This window comes from Solanum tuberosum, unplaced genomic scaffold (assembly GCF_000226075.1).
Source record: "Solanum tuberosum cultivar DM 1-3 516 R44 unplaced genomic scaffold, SolTub_3.0 scf00253, whole genome shotgun sequence".
NCBI classification, from domain to species: Eukaryota; Viridiplantae; Streptophyta; class Magnoliopsida; order Solanales; family Solanaceae; genus Solanum; species Solanum tuberosum.
This window is the reverse complement of record NW_006239176.1, coordinates 113,438-120,742: the sequence shown is the minus strand read 5'-3', so window position 1 is coordinate 120,742 and position 7,305 is coordinate 113,438.

Sequence of the window (7,305 nt, the reverse complement as noted above, 5' to 3'; positions counted from 1 at the left end):
TGCATGTTGCATTTTCAGGTCAAGTTCTATTCCAATAATGGTTTGGTATCACTATAAGTTGAAATCTAGTGGGAGGACTTGTAAAATTAGAAGTTGGAATTGTAGGTTATAATAGCAAGAAGTAGACTTTTTGGTAAAGACCCTCAATTATGATGGGAAGAAAACACCGAATGTTATTATTTTTCAAAATTTAGCTTATGGTACCTACATAATGGAGTATATGGCAAGTCTATAAGTTGTTTCTGGGTGGATAGTGGATACACATTTACTCTGCTTTGTCATGGTAAACTCTTGTATGTATATCTGATGCTGTTGGTTTTTATAGAATGCCATCTTTACAAAATATTGTTGGTAACAAGTCTGAACATATATCCAGAAGTTCACAATTAGTTTTCGTACGTTTATTTTCCTTTTGCTTTCTGCTTGTTCTAAACTGTTAAACAGTTTGGTAAAACCTTAGATTAATCTTCAATGCAACTGATTGACAATTCAGGATGAGAAGTTGGATGCACGGATAATGGTTCATCAGTAAAATGTTCTATCATCAAAGAACTATAGTATATATCAAGAATAAATAGTGCTACAAAGTATATCTATTTTTTGGTACACTAAAAAGTATATTTATTTGCATATTCTGTGGTGCACCATAAAGGCTTTATATAAAGTTATACTTCATCACTCGGTAAAAGTTTGCTTGTACTTGTGTGTTTGTACAAACATATAAATTTGTCATAATTAAGTAACAACTGTGAATGAATGCTAAACCATATTTGTAAATTTACATATCATGTATTTATTAAGTTGATGTAGTGTGGGTCAAAACCAAGAGCGATAAGCACACTTCTTTTGAAGCATATTTTCTCTATAGTTTATGAAAAATTTAAAAATATCAAACATAACGAACCAGGTCTCTAGAAATCAATTTGCAATAAGCAGCTAATATCTGAGCCCATAGATTATATTAGTATAGTGGTCCGCGCTTCACACCAGAGGCGTATCTGGAGTGGGTTTTGTGGGTTCACTTGAACCAATGCTCCCCTCTCTAGATTATATATAGCAGTGTTATAGTTTTTAAAAAATATTTAAATATCGAAATGTGAACCTCATGTTAAAAGTAGCATATAATAATACGTTGATGATTGGGTACACCTGTCTAAGCAAAAATAGAAATTTAGATCTTATATCTATCTTATTTTTGTTAGTAACATCCTTTCAAGTAGTGATCGGTAACACTTTTGGCGTTTCAATCAATTTTTCTTTGTTTTTTTGCTTTAATCTTTCAAAATTTTCAAGTGTGTAACATTGTAAATTCCTAAAAAAAAAATTAGCACGGTAAAATTTTTATATAATTAAATCAAATGTGTATATTAAAATTTAAAACTAGTAGTATTATATATGTTGGACCTATAATTTTTAAAATTTAACGGTTCAGTGTTAAGAACATAAATGTCAAACCGATCAAATTTATATCTTAGATGCATCTTTTTGTACTAGTGCATTCATACTTCCGAATCACGGCTTCACACGTCTATTAACAAAATCCAAAATATAATTGGATGGTAATGTTATTATTATGTGTGAATTTGAATGAAAAAGAAAGAAACTAAAAAAATAAAACGATAATTTAGCAGAAGTCTCATATTCATATCCATATTATTACGATGAAAATACTAATTTATGAAGAAATTGTGTGGGTTCTATTTTTTTTTTTTTTGCAAAAGCAGAAATCCTTTTTATGAAACATCAGTTTGAGATTGTATCGTAATTTTCTGTTGTTTCAAGTTGAGAACATGAAAATAATAACATAAACCAATTAGCAAAGAATACTATAGACGCTTAAATAATCAAATTCAGAAACCAAAAAACACTCCAAGCTTAATTTCAATATATTCAGATACTCTCATGACTTCAACTACTTCCATAAATCCACTTGTATGTCCAACTAAGAACCATTTGGATTGACTTAAAAGAAGTAGCTTTTAAGTCAAAAAAATAAAAAGTCAAACTTAAATGACTTTTAAGTAAAAAAAAAGGAATAGGGATAGACCTATTTTTGGTTCTAAACTTTTTTAAAGTCATTTTAAACTTATTTTAAGTTATTTTTAACTTTGGCAAACACTCTCTAACTTATTTTAAGTCATTTTTTTTATTTTTTTAAAGTTATTTTTATATTTGTCAAACACTTTCAGAAGTCAAATACAAAATCTAACCACATTTAATTCTATCATTTAACCCAATATACAGCCCAACATTCAACAACAAACTTAGCCCACCTAAATTCCTTTTTCCAGTAGCCAAACAATCTCAATTAAGCCCAGCTCATTACTTCTCTTTAACATTCACTCAAGACAACAACAACAATTTCAACGTTCACAAAGAATATAACAAACAACATCAAACGACAACAATAAAAATCGATTTCAAATTCCCAATTCAAAATCGTCTTCACTTCACTATTGAAGAGGGATTTGGACCATGGAAAAACACATAATTCTTCATCAACAAACAGGGGTCGTTGGTTCATCGCTGAAGCTCATTTTCTGGTGGTGAGAAGTCTTCACCAGATCTCATCTTCTTCTTCAAGTTCGCTGTTTTGGTTTGCTGCACAAAAAGAGGTAAATCCCTTCTTTCTTCCCTATTTCAATTTTTGTTTCTTTATTAGATGTGTCTTTTCTTAAACAACCAACTTAGGCCACCTCAATTCCTTTTTTCATCAGCCAGACAATCTCAATTAAGCCGATCCCATTACTTCTCAAGACAACAACAACCATTTCAACGTTCACAAACAATATAACGGACAACATCAAACGACAGCAATCAAAATTGAATTTCAAATTCACAATTCCATCTTTTCCCAATTCAAAATCATCTTCACTTCACTGTTAAATAGAGATTTGGATCATGGAAAAACACATAATTCTTCATCGACAAATAGGGGCCGTTGGTTCATCGTCGGAGCTCATTTTCTGGTGGTGCGAAGTTTTCACCAGAGCTCATCTTCTTCTTCAGGTTTGCTGCACAAAAAGAGGTAAATTCCTTCTTTCTTCACTATTTTGAACTTTTTTAGATGTGTCTCTTCTTGAACAACCAACTTAGCCCACCTCAACTCCTTTTTTCATCAGCCCAACAATCTCAATTAATCCCAGCCTATTGCTTCTCAAGACAACATCAGTCATTCCAGTGTTCACAAACAGTATAACGGACGACATCAATCAAAATCAAATTTCAAATTTATAATTCCATCCATTCCTAAATCTAAATCAACTTCACTTCACTGTTAAAGAGGGATTTGGACCATGGAAAAATACATAATTTTTCATCGACTAATGGGGGTCGTTGTTTCATCGTCGGAGCTCATTTTCTTGTGGTAAGAAGCCTTCACCAGAGCTCATCTTTTTCTTCTTCTTCTTCTTCATGTTCGGTGTTTTAGTTTTCTGCACAAAAAGAGGTAAATCCTTTCTTTCTGCAGTATTTCGATTTACAGATTTGTAGAAATTTCTTTAAGAGTTTTGTTTCTTTATTTGATATGTTTGTTCTTCCAAGTGTTATCTATATATGTTCAACATATATATTGTTTATGTTACTACTGGCTAGTTGTTACGCTTCTAAGTTTGAAAAATGTCTTCTCCTGTGGATTTTTGCTTGAAATGTTGAAGATTTGAACCTCTTTGATCTCACTGTTGGTTGCTGCCCGATTGGAATGTTGGAATGTCATAACGAATGATTTTCTTAATGGTGATATATAGTTGCTGTTTTAATATTTGAATATAGCTAAATGTTATTTTTCTGTGTGATAAAGCCTGCTGTTGATATAGTTCGAATCGTGACTCCATCTTATCTTTATGTAATTTCTTGACCCTTTTAGTTCCTGCCCTATCTTCTAGCCCTGTTGTATTTCTAACGAATATCGAAATGATCTTAACATTAATTCGCTGCTCTACTGATTTTATTTACTGTTTTTGTTTAAAGTTTGAAAGAATTTTTCATTGTCTAGTCTATTTACTGTTCATATGCGATTTCTCTTAGTATCCAAAGCATATATAGTGTTTGCTTACTATCTATAGCAATGGGGTATGATTTTAATGAGCTTGGTTTATACTTGTTCTAATTATGTTTCTTGTATACTTCTAATAATAGTCTTTAATCAATTTCCTTTTCTTGTTTTGCTACCTAAATGGCTTTCCTAATTTTTTTTTTCATTTTTGACGATTCTCACTGTATCATTATTTCATATGTGTTTAGTTTGTTCAAAATAGGATGATTAATAGTCTAGAAACTATTCATGCTTATCTTTGAGTGTCTTCACTATGATAAGTATTATGGTTTGACATTAAATGGTCATAATAACATTCGTTGATTTCAACAGTCTCTTAAGCGATCTTATTTCTACTAGTATATAATTCATGATCTTGATTTAGTTCTCTCTTTAATTTGTTCTAAATTAGTCTGCACTTGGTTTTCCCGTTTAATTTTTTAAAATTGAATGAGTATGTTAGTATTGTTCACTGCATCAGTGATTCCATTATAGTGTCATAATTATCCATTTCATTTGGAAGTTGAGCGAAAATTTATGTTTGGTTCAGTTATGAAAATATTCGACCTAATCCCCCCTATAATTACCCTTGTCATCTTCACTGTTAAAGAGGAATTTGGACGATCAAAAAATACAAAATTCTTCGTCGAGAAATAGGGGTCTTGGATAGCTAAAAGAGCATTTCAATTTTAAGAATTTTTTAGAGGAAAACATCATCTTCTGGTGGTGAGAAGTCTTCAAGCTCGTTGTTTCAGTTTGCTGCATAAAAAAGAGTTAAATCCCTTCTTTCTTCAGTATTTCAATTTGCAGATATGTAGAAATTTGTTTAATAGTTTTGTTTCCTTATTAGATGCGTCTATTCTTCCTTTAAGTGTTATTGATATAAGTTAAACATATGTATTTCTTATATTGCTACTTGCTAGTTGTTATGCTTCTAAGTTTGAAAAATATCTTCTCATGTGAATTTTTGCTTGAAATGTTGAAGATTTGAACCTCTTTGATCTCACCTTTGGTTGCTGCCCGATTGGGATGTTGGAATGTTGTACCGTTCTCCTCCCTCACTTAGAATGACTTAGTCTCGGCCTCTCTTTGTTCCTTCTCCTAAATGTCTTAAGTGTCATCTTGTTTTATTTAGTTGAGAGCTAATACTTCTATGCGTGGAATGATAAATGATTAAGAGGGCGCTTATGGTTATAAGTTTTAAGCTTTTTTTCCTTTTATGTTTTGATATTTCCTTTGCATCATGTTCCCTCACATATAAATATTTGTTCAGAGTTTTGATTTATTATCTACTTATTTGGTATAATTTTAGTCTGTTTCAAGCTCTCATTCCCATAAAGTTGCTGCCAACATCTCTTTCATTAGATTTCTTGCCTTGAATTCTTTATGTTGGACATGTGGTTCTAATATTGGGTAAAATGCAAGTTTTGTCATCCTGTCTTCTTGATGACTCCTTCCCTAGCATGGTTTTTAGTTGGTTTGCTTGTATGGTATGCTAGTTAATTACATCTCTAAATCTGTCTTGTTTAGCTAATTTCATTCTTCTTAAGTTATTTTAGTTATATTTAACACATGTTTTATGGAAATGTAAATGTTTAATCTTTGTGTCTAGTGAAGTTGCTCTATCTTCTTGTTGTAGTGTAGTGATAGTGTTTTGTGTATGGGTTTATTAAGACTACCCTTTCGTTCACTGTTTTGGCTCAATTACTTCATTATGGTTAACTCTTGTGAGAACTTTTATGCTATGATCTTGCTGTGGGAATTTTTCCTTAATTTGTTTCAAGTACAATGACATTTTTTTTTGCTAGAAATAGAATCAGAATATCTGTCTCATCAAATTTCTTTCCTAACTATTTAAATACTGGTTATCAGTTTGAAGTCTACTCTCCTTTAGGATAAATCTATGATCTTGTGCTTACTGCTTCATGTGTTGTCTTAAGTTTCATATGCTAAAAATACAATTCATATAATGCTAAGCATATGTTATTTGTAGATTTTAATGGTTGTTTGTTAGGATAAAAGCACTAAGTGCACTTTAAAAATCTGTTTTCCTGAGCTAATTTAGCCCTTTATCTTATGATTTAATTAATTAGAAGGACTTTAGAAGGTGTTTGGATTGGTTTAAAAGTTGATCAAACCTACTTTTAAGTTATTTTTTTTACTTCGGAAAGTATTTGACAAATATAGAAATAACTTAAAATAAGTCATAAATTTGGAAGTTGAACGAAAATTTATGTTTGGTTCAGTTATGAAAGTATTCTACATTTCTTATCATAGTTTCACTAATATATCAATTTATCCACTAAATATAGAGGAAAATAGATGCTAATCCCTTTCCTTCGTTCACTTTGCATGTGAAATCTCTTAATATCTCATGAGTCAATCAGGACTTCCCCTTTCCATTTTGTTGGGTTGAAATCCAACATTCTTTGTTCGAGTCAACCTTGTCAAGAATTGGAAGCTAATATATAGGTGGAAGGAGCTGATATACGATCTACATACACTGTTATACAATGTTGATATACAACTTAAAAGAGGCCCAAACCAGCAGAAGATTTTCAAAAGAAGTTGAAAAGGGAAATAAAATTGTTCCAACGTTTCTGGGCAGCAGCAGTTTAGGCCTGAAAGGCCCAAACTCATTCTCTCTCTCTCTCTCTCTCTTTCTCTTTTGATTAATGGATTGTATTTATTTATTTTTGTTCTGATTAATTCTAACTTTGAATACTTAGATTAACTTAAATTAAATAAAAAAAACTACATAGCATAGCAAACAATGACATATATTCAATGTGTATAGCTATAGTTTAAATTGTTTATTACATGTAGATATAATTATTTATTATATAGCAAATACATATTTACACACCTAAATACATATTTTATAGGAGCCTTTTGCATTCACTGTTACCCATGTTTTTCTCATTCAATTTTTTCTCTTTTATTATCCCCAAATCATCGTGATTTTTTTCAAATTTTCCTTCCAATTCACAATCCTTTGCACGTTTTAGGAACAATTTAAGGTTTCAGGTGAAGCTTTCTTTTTCACCATTACAATGAAAAAAAGTAATACTTTAAAGAGGTAAACACACAAAGTATAAAGAGAAGAAAGGTCAACAAATTTCCTTCTATTAGCAATCGCAAAAGAAGTTTTGGAAGGAATAAGAAGATATTTGGATATTTTGAATACTTGTATTTTGTTATTTTTAATAGACATGACGCCTCGAGGTCGGTGGTGGTTGGGGGTGGGGCTTGGGTTTTGGAGGGATGGATGG